The sequence below is a fragment of the Spermophilus citellus genome (assembly GCF_964194105.1).
Source record: "Spermophilus citellus genome assembly, contig: SCAFFOLD_142, whole genome shotgun sequence".
NCBI classification, from domain to species: Eukaryota; Metazoa; Chordata; class Mammalia; order Rodentia; family Sciuridae; genus Spermophilus; species Spermophilus citellus.
This window is the reverse complement of record NW_027672820.1, coordinates 852,769-873,650: the sequence shown is the minus strand read 5'-3', so window position 1 is coordinate 873,650 and position 20,882 is coordinate 852,769. Positions and strand designations below refer to the sequence as shown.

General features: G+C 32.0%; 1 pseudogene across 1 annotated transcript in view; it reads left to right on the top strand.

Annotated features, from left to right (window-relative positions):
* LOC308640550 (E3 ubiquitin-protein ligase SHPRH-like) overlaps nt 1-17,968 on the top strand; it is a 35,928-nt pseudogene extending 17,960 nt beyond the window's left edge. Inside the window, exons 12-20 of the transcript XR_014024366.1 lie at nt 624-745; nt 6,987-7,075; nt 8,951-9,043; nt 12,327-12,434; nt 13,399-13,541; nt 14,333-14,506; nt 14,796-14,858; nt 15,860-16,085; nt 17,810-17,968. The product of XR_014024366.1 is annotated as an E3 ubiquitin-protein ligase SHPRH-like (transcript). The remainder of the gene's footprint in view (nt 1-623; nt 746-6,986; nt 7,076-8,950; nt 9,044-12,326; nt 12,435-13,398; nt 13,542-14,332; nt 14,507-14,795; nt 14,859-15,859; nt 16,086-17,809) is intronic.
* The last annotated feature ends 2,914 nt before the right edge of the window (nt 17,969-20,882 follow it).

The window sequence follows — 20,882 nt, the reverse complement described above, 5'->3', positions numbered from 1 at the left end:
AAGATTATAGAATCTTCAATATAAGGCATATATGATAAATATCATAAAAAATACATACAAAGCCCTATGGAAACAATTTTATTGCATGGTGAAAATTCAATAGCTTTCTGGTGGAAGTGACATTTGACCTTATTCTTGAAGGATTTTTTTAAATTACATGCTAAAAGATATAAGGAGATTAATTAATTTTAGAGATAGGGTGCCACTGAATTGCCTAGGGCCTTGCTAAGTTGCTGAGGCTGGCTTTCAACTCATGATCCTCCTGTCTCAGACTTCTGAGCCACTGGGATACAGATGTATGCCACGGCGCCTAGCATTCAAATATATCATATTCTATTTTGTATTTGAGGAATATTTTTCTAGTTCCTTTCTCCCTTGACTAAATAGGGAAAATTTTAAAGAATGATGGGATCAGATAGAAGAGAGTCTGCTTTTAGAGTACAAAATAATTAAATTAACAAGCTATAATGGTAAAATGGAGCTAAAGAGAAAAATGCTGTAATGGTATCATATAGACTCTTTGTAAGAGTCCTGTGATATTCATCTTGCATGATGTAACTCTCCCACTGAATTAATAGTTGGGATTTCATTTCTAGCTTTTAACAATCTGCCTTTTCTTTAAGCACGATGACAATGGAAGAGATACTGACATCTTTGCAGAAGAAATGTGGAACCGAGTGTGAAGAAGCACATCGGCAACTAGTTTGTGCCCTCAATGGCTTAGCGGGCATCCACATTATTAAAGGTAGAAGGTGATTGCTTTGTTATTTCTGATTTTTCAGATACCTTCTGAGGAAGTTTAATTATACAGAACCCACCACCCCCCAAAAAATACATACTACTGATTGTAATTTAAATGTTCTCATTTAAGTTACAGAGAGCAGTTATGCAGGATGGTTCATAAATTTTAAACATTTACAAGTGTTTTGTCTGAACAGTTCCACTTTTGCAAGTTTTTTCTTGTTTTTTTGTACAGAAATTCAGATATGAAAAAAGATATGGCCATAAGTTGATAATCTTAGTCTTTTATAGTGAACAATTAAAAACAATCAAAATGTCTAGAAATAGAAGACTGGTTAAATTTTGACACATTCATAGGAGTATTGTATATTGATTTTAAAATTTATAAATAAATTCAAAATTTATTTATAAATTTGTTTTTCCCATAAATATATGCCTGCAAGGAATGATGGTGGTATATAAAGTGTCAGATGTTTTGGATCTTAAATTCGTTCAGAAGGTGACCAATATGTGCGCATGCGCACACACTGACACAATGCATATAATAGAACTGCAGTGAGAAATAGACAAATCCATAATTGTAGTTAAGGATTTCAGCATCTTTCTCTAAACGTTTACCAGAGTGTAGATAAAAAATAAGTACATAGACAAAACTGTTATTCAGTTGACCTAATGAAGACTTATTTAACACTTTACCCAACCAAAGAGTTGCACATATTCTTTTTGGGTATACATAGAATGCTTACCAAGGTCAGCCATTTTTGGGGCTGTAAAACAAGTAAATAAGCCAAGGATTCAAAATCTTTCGTGCATACTCTGTGACCACAGAGGAATTAAATTAGTTATCAGTAAGAGAAAAATAACTAGAAAGTCTTTAAATATTCGGAAACTAAATAACAACTTCTGAATAATCCTTAGAGTAAAGATAAATCAAAAGCTAGACTAGGATGTATTTTGAAGTGAATGAAAATAAAATATCAAGGTTTGTGAGATGTAACAAATAAGTAATTAAATGGAAATTTGTAGCACTAAACGTTAAAAAAATTTATTCTTGTTATATAGTGTTATAGTTCTATTTTTTATTAGTTATCAATCTTTTATGTTTCCTAATTTATAAATTAAACTTTACCATAGGTATATATGTATCATAAGTGTACAACATATATACATATACACATACATATATGTACACCATACGTGTGTGTGTGTAGTATTCTTAGGGCTCAGTTCTGTATGCCATTTCCACCCGGCACTAGAAGTGAGGGGCCAGGTGTCTTGGACTTATCACCAGCTGATGAATGGAGAACAACTTCAGCATAGTGTTAAAGTTTGTTTTAAGGTATTTCATGATTAATGTTAGTTCATTCAACTTTCCACCAGTAACCTTTTGTGTTAAATGTGAGGGTTCTCATACCCTAGTCTATTGAGTCACAGAGAAAATTTACCATTACTCTCATTTACCCAGTAAGAAATAAATCATGCAGAGAAATTTGTAATTTCTATAGAATACAGGTAATGTTCTAACCCTATTTGATTAGCCTGTCCTTAGTTATTAGTTCTTCTGCATAATGGAAACAGAGCTGTGAAAGTGTCTATTATTACCTTTATTTTTCTTTTGGTCCTAGGGATTTATCCCAGGGGCATTTTACCACTGAGCTACATCTCCTGCCTTTTGTTTTTTTTTTTGGAGACAGGGTCTCCCTAAGTTGCCTAGAGCCTCACTACTAAATTATTGAGGCTGGCCTCTAATTTGTGATCCTCCTGCCTCAGCCTTCCAAGCTGCTGCATGTGCCACCACACCTGGATAAATGTTTCTTGTTATCTTGCATTCTTGGGTAGAATTAGAAGGACTCTCCAAAGCTGTATAGAAACAGCTCTAGACAAGAATTGAAAAAGATGTGGCTTCTTATCTGCTGCAATTGTAATCTGTGAACTTGGGCATATTTTTCAAAATTTCTGAACCTTAGTTTACTCAGTAAAATATAGATAATATAGTAAAACATAAATAGTATGACCTACATTGCCTCTCTCAGAAAGTATTGTTCTCAACCCATTAAGTCCCATTGTCCAGATGTGGGACACCCCTAAAAACTTAAATTGAGCAACACATATTCCATTATGGTAACTTTTGAAGTAAATGATTTTAGAGTTATATTCTTTTGAGAAAAGTGATAGGTGAACGATTAGAGCATTCATATGTGTGAAATATAAAGGATCTATAACCTCTACAATATGACTTCCAACCTAATTGAAAGCACTTATGTTGATTTCATTGAGATATTTGCAGAATTAAAAACTTTGGACCTAATAGATTAACACATACACCTTCGTAGCAAATCTTCCTTCTTGGACATTGACTAGAAAATCTTAAATTTATCAAGTGACTGCAAGTTTGTATTTTCTCTAGTAATTCTTAATCATTATCATCATCAGTATTGCCAGCTCAATTGCTAATTTTGTCCTGTGGCTATTTGGTATTTCAGCCATCTATCTAAAATCATCTCTGCCTTAAAATTCATGGGGAAAGAGTAAATAAGGCAATTCATTATTTTAAAAGAATTGTTTTGAAAAACAATAAACTTTGCTTTACATCAACTTTGAAATAAATAGTCAAAAATAGGGAAAATATGTGTTATATCTAATACTAGCTTTTCCCAGTGCCAAGTTACCTGAATAATTATAATTAAAACTTTCAAATTTCATGACTATCACAGATGAGGAGTTATGTGTGCTCATCTTTGAAAATATATGAATAATCAATGTACTGTTTAAAATATTTTTAGATCATCAAAATCTGGCATCACATCTGAGAAGTGATTGTTTTTCTACACGCAAATCATATTACACATTATATTTGCCAATTAATTAATACACACACACACACACATACACACACATATATATGCTATTTGATTCTTATAATTGCTCAATGATTAGAGTATTATCTTCATTTTACTTAAGAAAACATTCAGATAACCTTAGTTGCTTTCTCAGCATTATAGTTAATCACTCACAGAGTGAGCCCTGGACTTTTTATTTCAAACCAAGCAATAATTTATTATTATGCTAACATCTCACCTTCCTTATAAAAAGAATATTTATAAATTTCAATATTATGCTGTCTATAGTAGGTTGAAACTCACAGCCAAATTTTTTTTAAATGCAAATGATATAGTACTTACAGATTGTTACGGTAGTAAAAATAAATTTCAGCTTTCCCATCTTCATTTTAAAATTACTTTCCTTATTCTATGTTATTATAATTAAAAAACTTAGTGAATGAATTTCCTCTCTTTGCCTTTTTGCTTGGCTCCCTCTCAGATTTTATTATTGCCTTTCCCTGCTGTGAACTTAGGGCTATAAAAAGAAAAAAAAAAAGGTTCTTCATCTGATCATTTCAAACAGTCAGGATTTAGCAAGATCAGTATGTAGTTGTATCCTGCTCCTCGAAATACAGTACTGTTGCTAGACAGAAATGACACTACTACTCCTTTCAGTTTTTACTGCATTCTCTCTGGAGTTCCTTGTTTTTCTTTGTATGAAATTATAACATATTAATGCTAATTATTAAGAGAAATCCCTATCAGAAAGTTCATTAACATAGGATATATCCATTGAATTTATTATGATAAACTGAATTATAACAAATTTTCTGCTTTTAGTTTGTATTACTTAATAGTATGTTGTAAACAATAACCTTTTTTAAAAGAGCATTTCATATTTAACTGACATGATTTAGACTTTTCTAATATAGAGATGTCAGCGAAGATTTCACTTTTTAAAATGTGAAAAAAATGTAAAATCAATTTCAAATTCTAGAAAGATTTGCGTGTATTATATGCAGTCATACATAGTAATATATAATGCATTTTCTTAGGTTCTCATTGACTATCGTATTTAACATCAGATGTTATTCCCATAATGTGCTTTCTACAAATATTTTTTAGAGAAAATGAACTTGACCAGTATGAAATCTTCTAGTGTGTTTACTAAGAAATGTTAGTGCCATCATGTGGCTATGAATATTTTCAAAATCAACTTAAATTTGTATAATATATTGAGTATGACATGTTATGTATGTTCTTCATAAAGAAAGTATATCATTTTAATAAACAAAAGGTATTATAGTGATAGTTCAAATTTAGCAGATTATATTATAATCTGGTCACTATACCTTCTTTTTTTTTCTATTTTTTTTTATTGGTTGTTCACAACGTTACAAAGCTACTATACCTTCTTTAAAAAGTATAATTATGAAGAAAGAATTATGAAGGAAGAATACCATAAATGATATTATCAATACTAATTGAATCTGTATACCCATTGACTCTTAAAAAATAAAAAAAATAAAATTAAAACCTCACTGAAAGAATGATTACTCCTACACTATATGACTTTACTATTATAAAAATAGTCTTGCTCATTGAAGGGAATAGAAATTGGTAGACTCTGCAGTACTATGAAAATAATGTTTTGGAAAGCTTTATGTTAAGTAACTGCTAGAACTAGATATAAAGCAATAGCTTAAAAGCAAATGTTTTGCTTAGCACTTTGTATGTATATAATACACTGAACTATTCACTTAAAACATGTTAAAATGATAAACTTTATATTAACAATGTATATTTTACAACAATTAAAACATATTTATCAGCTTTAACAACAACAAAAAAAAGAGAACCAACTAAAAAAAAATCATTGAAGTATATATATCTCTATAGGAAGCTTGTGGCTAGCCTATGTTCATATATGAATACATGACCAGTGTAACTCCACATCATGTACAACCACAGAATGGGAAGTTATACTCCATGTATATATATGTAATATGTCAAAATACTCTCTATTGTCATATGTAACTAAAAAGAACAAAAACAAAAAATCTTTTTTAAAAAGCCTAAGTCAGAAAAAAAAAGAAAAGCTTGTGGCTATGAAGACATCCTAAATATATGATATACATAAAAATAGTTCAAAGTTTTAGGCAAAAAATGCTAGTATATGTCATAATCAGGGGAAAAAACATTCTTGGCAAACAACTGGAACAGGTGGAGAGTTTCCACCTTTTTTTCTACTTTATCATTTTGCCACTTAGATTTTCATTTTAATTGTATTTAGTTCACCAATTCTAAATCCCCAAGCAGCAAATAAGTTATACTTTTTTATTCAAGCTACCAGAAATGTTTTATCTTTTCTTTTAATGTCAACAGTTTTTCTGTAAAGAGCCAGACTGTGAATATTGTAGGCTTTGAGAACTCAGCTTTACTATTATAGTGCAAAAGCAGCCTTGGACAGTACGTGAGTGAGTATAGTGGGGTCCAATAAAACTTTATTCATGGACCCTGAAATTTAATTGCACTTAATTTTCATACATCACAAAATATTAACAATTTGATTTTTTTTAACTGCTTAAAACTGTGAAGATCAGTCTGGGATGTAGCTCAGTGGTAGAGTAACTGCCTAGTATGCACAAGATTTGATCTCCTCATCGTAAAGTATTTTTTAAAAATTGAAGTGTAAAAATTATTGTTACCTAATAGATCCTATAAAAATACAGAAGGTTAAATATAACCATGGACTATATTTTACCATCCTATCCTTCTATAGATACTTTTTGAATTTCATTATTTGAATGAGCTGCTGATTATAAACAAAAGAAAGCTAACATATATGTCAGACTTAAGTGACCAAAATTGGAAAGATTTTTAAGTTTAATTGCAGATTATTTTGACCTAATACTGAAAACAACAGTATCGAGAGGAGGATAGTTTTTCCTGAAAATTATGTGTGGATTGATCATAGTATTTGATATATTTGTTTATAAATGCATTATTACTAGAAATTTGTCCTCAATTTCAAATCATATTGACTTTTAATTGGCATCCCTAACTTAAGAAGAAGAATATTATTTGTTTAAATTAAATGTTAATCCAGAGTTTGTTTATCAGTGTAATTTTTAAAAACATTGTGAATACATTTGTTTTTCTTTCTTTTTTAATACTGGGACTATCATTCATGCCAGTTTCCTTTAGTTAAAAAAAAGTGTTATAGGACTGTTATGTGGCTTAGTGGGAAAGCACTTGCCTAGCATGCTCAAGGCTCTGGGTTCAATCCCCAGAACACACACACAAAATTATAATTATTAAACTATATATTTTAAAATAGATGTTTTTAGATGATAGATAACCAGATGACACTGGGAATTAAGTATGTGACTTTGTTGTTTTAAATATATTTTAATTCTTTAGGTGAGTATGCCCTGGCAGCAGAACTATACAGAGAAGTGTTGCGTTCGTCCGAGGAACACAAAGGAAAACTCAAAACAGATTCACTCCAAGTGAGTAAAATTAAAGGTTTCAAACATATATTCTATTTATTTATTATACAGATTAAGTTTCTGAATGTTTTAAGTCATAATCATTATAGATGAAGCTCACAATTCATTTCATTTAATGAGCACCAAGGTGATTTCTGTTTATATGAAAGCTTGAGAATCACTACTATGCCATCTGCTTGGGCCAATTTTTGACTGAAATCTGACTGAAAAATCTATAACTTCTATCAGAAAAATAGCTCAAATTATAAATCTGAGTAGGTCAGATTTATCATTTTCACATATCAGCATCAACATATTTATTCACAGGCTCTTTACTTGTGAATAAAAAAGAAAGAAAAGGAGCTACACTCCTCAGTGGAACTGACAATATTAAAAACTTATCCAGTAATCTTTTAATTTTTCGAGGCCTTTTAGGGGGATTTGGAATTTCAGTTATTACATTCATTTCTCTTTATTGGTTCTGTCCAGTGAATCTTAGACAAGTTTATCTAGTTAACTGGGAAATAAAAACCTCTTTTATTAATCATGGCAAATTTGGGCTTGAGTCCTAGGCATATTGACTTCTTTGTCATACAGAATAAAGACCTTGGGACTTACGTGTTCACATTCCATGCACTGAGAGGCATTTGGAGAAATGTGTGGAGTATAGGGGGGAAAGAAAAAATTAAAGTCTACTTATATTCCACATGGATAAGATTACAGAAAGCAGGACCTGGGCCTTGAGAATGTGTGTTTACCTCTTAAGAGAAAGAGAAAATATAAAGATATTCTCCTCTTGAATAAAGAAAATAAAAGTAGGGCTGGGATTGTGGCTCAGTGGCAGAGCACTTGCCTAGCATATGTGAGTCACTGGGTTCGATTCTCAGCACCACGAATCAATAAATAAAATAAAGGTCGATTGACAACTAAAAAGTATATATATAAAAAAATTTAAAAATAAAAGTAAAGAGTGAGGAAGAAGTTAACAAAAATTTGTACCATCACCTATAATCTGAGCCAGACAGAATGAACCTTTTTAAAGTCTCCAATTACCAGCACCAAATCAGTTTTCCTTTAGCTATCATCCCAAGTGAAATGAGAACTTAGCAGCTAGAAGCTGCCTTCACTTTTATTTCTTCTCAGAGCCTTTGTCTAACTAGACCTAGACTCCATATAATCATGGGAAGTGTATAACATATAATGTAGTTTCTTCTTATCTTTGTAACATCTTCACTTCCAGCTCTTCTCCTTTTTAGCCCTTAAGCTCAACATGTACAGGTCACAACCCTGTTTTCTTATGTGTTTCATTATCCTTATTTTTATCATACTATAATTGCAAGACTCATTCAGAATGATTTTTCAGGAGAAAAGGAACCAAGTTAGTACAGTTGACTTTTTTATTCTCCTGAACATTTTACACTTCCATGTATAGACAAATGCATGTATAATAGGAAAAAAAATACTTGCAATACATATTCTACTAAATGTATAGCTATACTGCATGAAACTTTTTTTTTTGGTACCAGGAATTAAATCCAGGGGTGGGGGGAGTTTAACCACTGAGCCATTTCCCAGCCCTTTTTAAAATTTTATTTAGATACAGGGTCTCACTGAATTGCTTAGGGCCTCACTAAGTTGCTGAGGCTGGCTTTGAACTTGTGATCCTCTTGCCTCAGCCTCAGGCATATGCCACCTCACCCAGCTGAGACTTTTTTTAATTAAATAAAATTAATGACATTATTATTTAAGACTGATAGAATTTTTCTCAGAAAAAAAAAATTGTACTCAGATTGTTTTTAGAAGGAAAGTAGATGATGTGATCTTAATGTGGTATTAGTACCTGTTTACCATATAAATAGTAGGTACACTGCATTATGTGTTGTTGTGTGTTTATAGAGACTTCATGCTACCCATAACTTGACGGAATTGTTGGTAGCTAAGCACCCAGGAATACCTCCTACCTTACGAGATGGAAGGCTTGAAGAAGAGGTAATTGGTATTTTGAGTTTTTTTTTCTTCAAACTTTCTGCTCTATCTGGTTGATACTCCTAGGGCATGCAACATTTAAATAAATGAAATCATTTTTCCTTTGCTTCAGTGTTAAAAATTTTATGACAGTAACTGCATGTGGCAGAGAATGGCAAAATTTCAAATTATTTTTCTTCTCTGCTTTATCTGCTTGCAGATTATGTAACAAGGTAATTTTCTTACAAGCTTGTCATAGAAAGAACATTGACAAAAAATAAAGAACACTTGATCTCATGACATCTACAGTATAGTATACATAAAACTTTTGTTCTTTCTCTACTTTGTATATTATCGTTTTTTTTATTTTTTACTTGTAATTTTTTAATTTATTTTAATTAGTTATACATGACAGTAGAATGCATTTATGGACTTTGATCTATCATACATAAATCGGGTATAATTTCTCATTTTTCTGACTGTTCATGTTGTAAAATCACTGTGGTCATGCACATGTAAGGTAATAGTGTCTGTTTCATTCTACTAACCTTCCTATTCTCATATTCCCTTTCCTTCCTTCACTCCCCTCTACCTAAAGTAACTCTATTCTTCCCTACCATCCTCACTCCTGTATTGTGAATTAGTATCTGCATATGGTTTTTTTCTGATTGGCTCTTTTCACTTAGTATGATATTCTCCAACACTATCCATTTACTGGCAAATGCCATGATTTCATTCATACACACACACACACACACACACACACACACACACACACACACAAATATATATGAATATTACGTTTTCTTTATCCATTCATCTATTGAAGGGCATCTAGGTTGGTTCCATAGTTTAGCTATTGTGAACTGAGCTGCTATAAACACTTGGCATAGCCACATCACTATAGTATGCTAATTCTAAGTTCTTTGGGTATAAGCCAAGAAGTTGGATAACTGAGTCAAATGGTGGTTCCATTCCAGGTTTTCTGAGGAATCTCCATACTGCTTTGCAGAGTGTAGTTGCATCAATTTGCAGTCCCATCAGCAATGTATGAATGTATATTTTTCCCCACATCCTTATGGTTGCCTGTATCTTAATGATTGCCATTCTGACTGGAGTGAGGTAAAATCATAGTGTAGTTTTGATTTGCATTTCTCTAATTACTAGAGATGTTGAACATTTTTTCATCGATATTTGTTCATTGATTGTATTTCTTCTTCTGTGAAGTGTCTGTTCAGTTCCTTAACCCATTATTGATTGGGTTATTAGGTTTTTTGGTGTTAAGTTTTTTGATTCTTTATATATCCTAGAGATTAATGCTTTATCTGAGGTGCATGTGGTAAAGATTTTCTCCCATTCTGTAGGCTCTCTCTTCACATTATTGTTTCTTTTTCTGAGAAGACACTTTTTAGTTTGAATCCATCCCATTTATTGATTCTTAATTTTTCTACTTGTGCTTTAGGGTTCTTGTTAAGGAAGTCAGATTCTAAGCCAACATGATGAAGATTTGGGCCTAGTTTTTCTCCTGATAGATGGGGTCTCTCTTCTAGTGCCTCTGTCTTTGATCCACTTTGAGTTGAGTTTCATGCAGAGTGAGAAATTTAAGTTTAATTTCATTTTGTTACATATCACTTTCATTTTTCCCAGCACCATTTGTTTTATAGGCTATCTTTTCTTCAGTGAATGTTTGTGGTACCTTTGTCTAGTATGAGGTAATTGTATTTGTGAGAGTTTGTCTCTTTGTCTTCTGTTATAGAACAGAAGACAAACCCTAACCCTAACCATTGGTTTACGTGTCTATTTTGATGCCAATACCATGCTGTTTTTGCTACTGTAGCTCTGTAGTATAGTTTAGGCTCTGGTATTGTGATGCCTTCTGCTTCACTTTTCTTACTGAGGATTGCTTTGGCTATTCTGGGCCCCTTATTTTTCCAAATGAATTTCATGATTGCTTTTTCTATTTCTATGAAGAATGTTGTTGTGATTTTAATAGGAATTGCATTGAATCTGTATATCATTTTGGTAGTATGGCATGGCTACTTTGACAGTGTTAATTCTGCCTATCCAAGAGCATGGGAGATCTGTCTTCTAAGATCTTCTATTTTTTTTTTTTCTTTAGTGTTCTGTAGTTTTCATTGTAGAGGTCATTCACCTTTTTTGTTCAGTTGTTAGAAACCAATGGTAAAATAAAAAATAGAAGCTATTCTAACAAACGGAGACTAAATAATACACTATTGAATGATGAATGGATAGTAGAATAAATCAAGGATGAAATTTAAAAATCTTAGGTAAATGAAAATACCAATAGAATATAAAAAACCTCTGGGACACTATGAAGCCAGTACTAAAAGGAAAGTTTCTGCATTGAGCTCATTTATTAAAATAATAAAAAGTCAACAAGTAAATGACCTAACATTACATCTCAAAGCCCTAGAAAAAGAACAACAAATCAACATCAAAAGCAGAAGGTAGGAAATAATTAAAATCAGAGCTGAAATTGAAACAAAAAAAATAATTGAAAAAATTGACAAAACAAAAAATTGGTTCTTGGGCAGGGACTGGGGCTCAGTGGTAGAGTGCTTGCCCAGCACGTGTGAGGCACTGGCTTTGATTCTCGGCACCACATAAAATAAATAAGTAAATAAAATAAAGGTATTGAGTCCATCTACAACTAAAAAAATATTTTTACAAAATTGGTTCTTTCCACATATTGGAAAACTTGATCAGCATAATTTTATGTTTTCTTAGTTCTGAAGATTGGAAGTTAAAAAACAAGATATTGGCGGGATTCTTTTTTCCTGATGCTCCTTTCTTTGGCTTTCAGGAGGCTTCCTTCTCACTACATCCTTGCATGACCTTTTCTTCTGGCTTATAAATCCTTCGTATATCTCTCTTTTGACATAGGAACACCACTGGTCATATTGGATTAGGGTCCCAGCCTTATGGCCTTCTTTAAACTTCCTTGCCTTCCTCCAAATGCAACCACATTGAGAGTTAGTCCTTCAACATTTGAATGTGAGAGTAACACAGTTCAGTTCCATAATATCTTTGCTACTGTATATTTTCAAGTTTTATTTTTAAACTGTAGAAGCTAAGAAACTTTAATATTAAAACAGATAAATAATTCTGAAAAGTGTCCTTTGCCTCATACTTTGAAATATTAATGCCCTCTCCTTTTTTTCTAATTAAAAAAAATATTTTTTGAGGGAAAAGTCTTTTGGGACTTTTTTAAGAAAATTAAATTCACCATAGTAAGTTATTATTTTTTTGAGACCTAGTTTTTATCTATTTTCTTTTTTTAACACAGGCCAAACAGCTACGAGAGCATTATATGAGCAAGTGTAATACAGAAGTTGCCGAAGCCCAACAAGCTTTACAACCTGTGCAGCAGACCATACGAGAGCTCCAAAGAAAAGTACACTTACAAAAATGCAGTGTTTCTTGCTTGTGTTTGTTTTCAGATATCATTTGGGTTTATGTTTTGTTTAGGGAGAAACTTGAACTTTCTTATTCACTTTGGAACTCCTAGCACTTTGTACCTTGACTGTTCCATATACCTTATTTTACAGTTAGTATGTCTTTGTTGAATGAACTGATACATAGATAAATCGGTTATTTTGAGGTTCTGTTTTGTTTCTTTTAATCTCTAGTGGGTTTTCTCTTACCTTGGTATCTAAGACATTATCTTTTAGGGAAAGTAAGGAATTCTATAACCCCATTTTGATCTTAGATGTGTATTTCCAAAATCTTTTAAGATGTTAGAGTATTAGAACCACAGATCTTTTTCTCATACACTATGTGCCATTTTTCCTTTCTAAAGTTTCACTATTATAAAATCAGTAGCAAAGTCAAAAGAGAAGTCTACACAGATATATTTTTACTTATCAATTCTTTAATCAGTTGTTCCACATTTTATTTTTCCTAATAATTATTTGATATTCAGGCATATAATTTTGTTAGCTACAGTCATTGTAGATTATTTATTCAGCAGAATCTAGTTCAATTGGTCAAAGAGTAGAATGAAGGTTTTCTTTGTTATGCTAAGAAAGAGACCCCTGACCTTTTCATTTATATAGAATACATACTTGATTTTCATTTTGGTAAAGTGTTTTTTTTAAACTCAGCTTTGTTATACAAGTATATTGTATAAATTCTCATTCATCCAGGGTAGTCAAGGAACAGTTGTTATGTTTCTATATTCAAAAGAGGCATTTACCCAATGTGTATAGATTATGCATATTTGTCTCCTCTTTTGTAATTCCTTCGAGAATAGCATTTATTGTTGCTTCCTTTGAATTTTTCACATCAGCCTTTCCAGGGATGGAAACATAATGAATATTTTTTAAAAAATTAATTAATCAATATTATGATTTTTACAGATTCATTCTAATTCTCCTTGGTAGCTGAATGTAATCCACAGAGCAATAGAATTTTCTATTGACGAGGAACTTGCTCAGCGAGTACGAAATGAAATAAACAGCAACTACAAACAACAAACTGGAAAGCTTTCTATGTCAGAAAAGTAAGAAAATGGTATAAAATAGAATAATTATATGAGTAATCACCCCAGCTGTTCAGATCATTTGGTGTTAGGAGATGCATTTAAATATCAGAACATATTGTGGTTATAGCATCTGGTTTTACATTTTGTTAGGAGTACATTTTAAACAAAAATTAGTTATGTCTAAAATAGAGACCTTTTTTCCCATATCTTAGTCATTTTTAAATGCTCTCTTTTTATAGTGTTTTAAAAATCTTCTTAAAATATTTTCTTTGGATATACCCAAAGCCAGATTCAAGCAAAATTCTGAAATAGAATTTTGTTTTGGAAAATTTCATTCTTGATGTCATGATTTCCCTGTGTGATTCACAGTGCATCAAGTGCCATGGTGGCCCCGGTTTTATATTATGGAATGACTTGTTCCTCCCTTTCTTCCTGTCAACACGTACAATTCTTTAAGGTCTTCAGAGATACGTTGGCCTATTAATCTAATGATTCTTTCCAAAGTTGCTCTTTATCAAAAACACCTTCAGTGGTTTTAATCCAAAAAATGTGTCCCTCTAATGTGGGAGAAGTGTTTGTTGTGGGCAGAACCTTTCTGGCACCTTTTGTATAGACAACCTAACATTCTTACATCTTGAGTATTAGTAGATACCATTGAGTATATTCCTACAGAAATCTCAACCAAGTGTGACGGGTAAATGTTACACACAATTGTCTTAATACTTTGCTGGCAACTGTTTTCTGAATTTAAGAAAATTGACCTTTCATTCTGTCTTTGTGTTTGATGTGGTGCTGGTGATGGGAATCAGATTCCATGACTGCAGAGGTCTTCAGTTCTTACTTACAACCCAAATGGAAGAGCTGAATAAATTCCAGAAACTTGTAAGAGAAGCTGTAAAAAACCTGGAGAAACCTCCATCTCGAAATGTCATTGAGTCTGCAACAATCTGCCACCTCCGACCAACCAGACTTCCTCTGAACTGGTAAGTAATTAAAGAAATCATACAGTAAATGACATTGTTCCATGAAGCTAGAGTTTATTAAGACAATAATGAATCATAAAAATATTGTTCATTTTAATTCAGACAAAAGTAGAAGGAGATGTGTTATTAAGAAAAATAAGGACCATGCACTAAAAGCCATCTAATTTTTTTCTAAAATAGCACAAAATGATAATAAAGAAAAATTGAAGTACAAATACCAAGCTTCTTTTAGAAATTATCTGATCGCCTATTATGTTTTTGAATATTTCTCTGATAATCTGTTTTTCAGTTGTGTCTTTTGTAAGGCTGATGAATTGTTCACAGAGTATGAATCGAAGCTATTTTCTAACACGTAAGTTTTCTGTTTGATTATTACCCATCAGAAAATTGAAACATTTTATGAGATTTACTATTTGGTTATAAGGCTATATTTCTACTATGACTTTTCTTATATTTTTTCTTTTATTTAATCAATGTAGTAAACCTTTAGCATTTGATCCTTTGAGCATGTTGATGCTCAGTTTTACCTAGGTAGATGTTACTTGTTAGTATTCATGTCATGTAGCAATGTGTAATTAATAGAGGGGCAGATGAGGGGGGTGGTAAGATTCCAAACTGTGGAGTATAATGAATTTGAATTCAAATTCCTGCCCACTATTTTGAGAAAATTATTTCTCTAGACCTCAGTAGACTCATTCATGAAATGAAAATACCCACAACTCTTCCTTCATTGTATTTTATGAATATTAAATATAATGAACATAACTGTTTAGCAAAGTGCTTAGTACATTTTTATAGGTTAGGAAGTATCTTATTAAAATGTTAACTCTCATTATTAATACCCTTTCTTCAGCAGAGCCTTTATTCTTGTATTGGGGATTAAGCTCCTTAGTACATCTAGCCCTGGCATTAGCAAATTTAACCATCTATCCTTTTTAAACAGGAAAATTAAGGAAAGGATAAGTTCTGATTGCCCCCCCCCCAAAAAAAAAGTGATTGACAATATATTTTTAGATCATATTGGTTTGTTTTGTGTCTTCTTTTACTGTGTCATTAGTGGTAGGTCAGTTTATGTTTTAATTCTCAGAGGGAAGCTTATAACCTGAAATTTAGAGACATTTTTATTATTCCAGGTTATTCTCAAGAAACACTGGACAAACTTGATTCTTCCAGGATTTTTAGAGTTGCTATTATTTTTCCAGAGACATTCAAGCATGATCTTGTAGATATGATATTGAGAGTTATAGAAAAATTACAGACCTTGCTTCCCTATTCGTTCTGCCAATTTTACTGATCTATAATGCTTACAACCCATTGACAATAGTTGCTATTGTTTTTGTTTAATATTTTCAGAGTCAAAGGTCAGACTGCAATATTTGAGGAGATGATAGAAGATGAAGAAGGACTTGTGGATGATCGAGTACCTACCACCACCAGAGGTCTTTGGGCAATAAGTGAGACAGAACGTTCTATGAAAGCAATACTATCCTTTGCAAAATCACATAGATTTGATGTTGAATTCATTGATGAAGGAAGTACTTCAATGGATCTCTTTGAAGCATGGAAGAAGGAATATAAGGTACAGTATTTAAAACTATTTATAACTTTTAAACTAGACCCTAAAACTTGCTCCCAACTTAAAAATTCTTCTCTACAATAATAGTATGTGCTACTTTTCTTTTTCCTTCTCCTCAGTTTTTCTGAGTTTGCTTTAGAGACTGGAGGTTAATCATAATTTCTCTTTCCCTAAGATGTGATTATTATAATATAGAATAATAACTCTTAAATTCTTCTTACTAGATTATTAAACTAAAACTTGTATGAAACCTTTTATTTAGCTGTAAAAGTATTTCATTCTATTCTTGGTTTGATCTTCTTCTGCTATTCTGTGAAACTAGAGTAGTGGGATTTATGTTTTTTGTTTTGTTTCATTTTGTTTTGTTTTTGCTTTGCTCTGAATAACCAGCAGCAGCATCAACCTTGAATATTAGGAAACATAGTAGATGTGTTTCAAGCTACAAGGTTGCAAACCATTCTTATGGATAAAGTATAAATATGTCTTTTGTGTACATATTTTAATAATTTCATTATATTAAAACTCCATACTTGATATTCTAGAGTTCATTAATTTTGAATTATTCTTTGTATTGAATTTGCTACTCATTATCTTACTTTGCAGGTGATGTAAGTAAGGAAAGGAAAAGTGTTTCATTTATTTATAATGTTATATTTCCATGTTATCTATTTTTTTTAATCTAAAGTTCTTGATTTTTAAAGCAGAATGAAAAGTTTTATACAGAAAGAGAAATTTGAAATATCTGTTCATGCATTTGAAAAGTTGGGGAATGGTTGTGTTTTTTTTTTTTAACAATTATCAGTTTAATAATTTTCCTCACACATTATTACTATAAATGCAAAGCACATTAATGGTTAATTATGGTAAGCCATGGAAGAACACATTATTATACAGTGTCTGACTACTTGCTGTACTTTTTCCTTTGGGCCCAGTTTGGCCTCATGTTCTGTGTCCAGAGGACTGCTTATCATGCATATCTTCAGATCTTTGTGTATATTTCCTTCATAAGTTTGTAGAATAAACCGTTTCACAAAAAAGTAAATGGATGAACTACTGTTAAACACATCAAACAGGATCTTACCTCAAAATGTTACTCAAAAAGCATGTCAAAATTTTTATACTGATTGATGTCATTTCTATTAATTTGAGAAATGTATATAACCAGATTTCAGGAATACATATTTGTAGTATTATTTTGGTGGAAAGTCAGGAATAATAATCTTCTTAATGAAGAGTGATTATTCCATTGTTTGGTATTGAAGGAGGAATATATAAGGGAAAAGTGATACATTTAAGGCTTTCCAAGGAACTTGCATTATTTTTTTTTTCTTAAATTGAATGGGAGGTACTCAATTGTATATTTTATTTTTCTTATTACCATATATAGATATTGTTTTGAATATGTGAATATAATGAAAATATTTTTTAATTTAAAAAAAAAGGTAGATTTTATCAGTCTAATTTTGATCTATAAAGCCCTTTGGTCCTACCAAGAAATCTGAATATTCTGTTCCTAAGAATTTGAAGAAACAGTGTCACGGAGATTATTCAGTCATCCTTTCTTATTCTAGATAACTAAAAGAATTTCTTTATCCTTAGACACTTAATGAAGCAATGATGATGTCTTAAGGTCTCATTGAGGGCTTTCTACTCAAGGCACATCTTGATATTTTTAACCAATCTTATTATATGATTTAGCACTATCTTCGTCTTTTTTTTTCTTTCAGTTGCTTCATGAATATTGGATGACTCTAAGGAATTGTGTATCCGCTGTTGATGAACTTGCAATGGCTACAGAAAGACTAAGAGTTCGAGATCCTAGGGAGCCAAAACCAAACCCACCAGTTCATCATATCATTGAACCACATGAGGTAAAGTGCGAGTAAATCCCAGAAAAGGGTACAACAAATTGATGTCATAATAGTCTTAAGACCCACAGAAGAGATATAATCAGAGCAGTGATCTCTGAGTATATATTTAATCTGTATTCAGTTTGTACAATATGAAGTTGCTTTGTAGGTCAAAATGATCAAACATTAGCAATTTTACATTTGATACATGGTTAACATTTATTGATTTCCGTATATTGAACCAGCCTTGCATCCCAGGGATGAATCCTACTTGATCATGGTGCACAATTTTTTTGATATGTTTTTGTATCCGATTCGCCAGAATTTTATTGAGGATTTTTGCATCTAGGTTCATTAGAGATATTGGTCTGTAGTTTTCTTTCTTTGAAGTGTCTTTGTGTGGTTTAGGAATCAGGGTGATGTTGGCCTCGTAGAATGAATTTGGAAGTTCTCCCTCTTTTTCTATTTCCTGAAATAGCTTGAAAAGTATTGGTATTAGTTCCTCTTTAAAGGTTTTGTAAAACTCTGCTGTATACCCATCCGGTCCTGGGCTTTTCTTAGTTGGTAATCTTTTGATGATTTCTTCTATTTCCTCAATTGATATTGGTCTGTTTAGGTTGTCTATATCCTCCTGACTCAATCTGGGCAGATCATATGACTTAAGAAATTTATCGATGCCTTCACTATCTTCTATTTTATTGAAGTATAAGGATTCAAAATAATTTCTGATTATCTTTTGTATTTCTGAAGTGTCTGTTGTGATATTGCCTTTTTCATCCCATATGCTAGTAATTTGAGTTCTCTCTCTTCTTCTCTTCGTTAGCATGGCTAAGGGTCTATTGATTTCATTTATTTTTTCAAAGAACCAACTTTTAATTTTGTCAAATTTTCAATTGTTTCTTTTGTTTCGATTTCATTAATTTCAGCTCTGGTTTTAATTATTTCTTGCCTTCTACTTCTTTTGCTGTTGTTTTGCTCTTCTTTTTCTAGGATTTTGAGATGAAGTATAATATCGTTTATTTGTTGGTTTTTTTCTTTTTTTTTAAGGAATGAACTCCAAGCAATGAATTTTCCTCTTAGAACTGCTTTCAATGAGTCCTATAGATTCCGATATGTTGTGTCTGTGTTTTCATTTATCTCTAAGAATTTTTTAATTTCCTCCTTGATGTCTTCTATAACCCATTGATCATTCAGTAACCTATTGTTCATTCTCCAAGTGATGCATGATTTTTCCTTACTTCTTTTATCGTTGATTTTCAGTTTCATTCCACTATGATCAGATAAGATGCATGGTATTATCTCTACTCCTTTATATTGTCTAAGAGTTGCCCTGTGACATAATATATGATCTATTTTTGAGAAGAATCCATGTGCTGCTGAGAAAAAAGTGTAACTGCTTGATGTTGGGTGGTATATTCTATATATGTCAATTAAGTCTAGGTTATTATTTGTGTTATTGAGTTCTATAGTTTCCTTATTCAACTTTTGTTTGGTAGGTCTGTCCAGTGGTGAGAGAGGTGTGTTGAAGTCTTTCATGATTATTGTATGGTGGTCTATTAGACTCTTGAATTTGAGAAGAGTTTGCTTGATGAACATAGGTGCTCCATTGTTTGGGGCATATATATTTATGATTGTTATGTCTTGTTGGTGTATGGTTCCCTTGAGCAGTATGTAGTGTCCCTCTTTATGCCTTTTGATTAACTTTGGCTTGAAATCTATTTTATTTGATATGAGTATGGACACTCCTGCTTGTTTCCGAAGTCCATATGAGTGATATGATTTTTCCCAACCTTTCACCTTCAGTCTATGTATGTCTTTTCCTAGCAAATGCGTCTCCTGTAGGCAGCATATTGTTGGGTCTTGTTTTGTGATCCATTCTACTAGCCTGTGTCTCTTAATTTGTGAGTTTAAGCCATTAACATTTAGGGTTATTATTGAGATATAGGTTGTTCTTCCAGCCATATTTGTTTATTTATGTTACTAAACATGATTTGTTTTCCTCTTTGATTATTTTCCCCCCTTTACTGTACTACCTCCCGCTGTTGGTTTTCATTGTTATTTTCCATTTCCTCTTTGTGTAATATTTTGCCGAGGATGTTTTGAAGAGATGGTTTTCCAGCTGCAAATTCTTTTAACTTTTGTTTATCGTGGAAGGTTTTAATTTCATCTTCCATCCTGAAGCTGGATATACAATTCTTGGTTGGAACCCATTTTCTTTCAGTGTTTGAAATATGTTATTCCAGGATCTTCTAGCTTTCAGAGTCTGTGTTGAAAGATCAGCTGTTATCCTGATTCGTTTACCCCTAAATGTAATCTGCTTCCTTTCTCTTGTAGCTTTTAAAATTCTTTCCTTATTCTGTGTATTGGGCATCTTCATTATAATGTGTCTAGGTGTGGATCTCTTATGATTTTGCACATTCGGCATCCTGTAGGCTTCTAGGATTTGGGATTCTGTCTCATTCTTCAAGTCTGGGAAGTTTTCTTGTATTATTTCATTGAATAGATTGCTCATTCCTTTGGTTTGGACTTCTATACCTTCCTGTATCCCAATGACTCTTAAGTTTGGTCTCTTTATGTTATCCCATATTTCTTGGATGTTCTGCTCATGGTTTCTTAGCAGTCTTGCTGAGCTGTCTATGTTCTTTTCAAGTTGAAATACTTTGTCTTCATTGTCTGATGTTCTATCTTCTAAGTGTTCTACTCTGCTGGTAGTATTCTCAATTGTGTTTTTAAGTTGGTTTATTGCTTCCTGCATTTCTAGGATTTCTGTTTGTTTGTTTTTTATAACCTCTATCTCCCTGTATATTTGATCTTTTGCTTCTTGGATTTGTTTATGTAATTCATTGTCGAAGTGATCTTTCATTGTCTGATTTTGCTGTCTCATGTCTTCCTTGAGACTCCAGATCATCTGAAGCATGTATATCCTGAATTCTTTATCTGACATTCCATC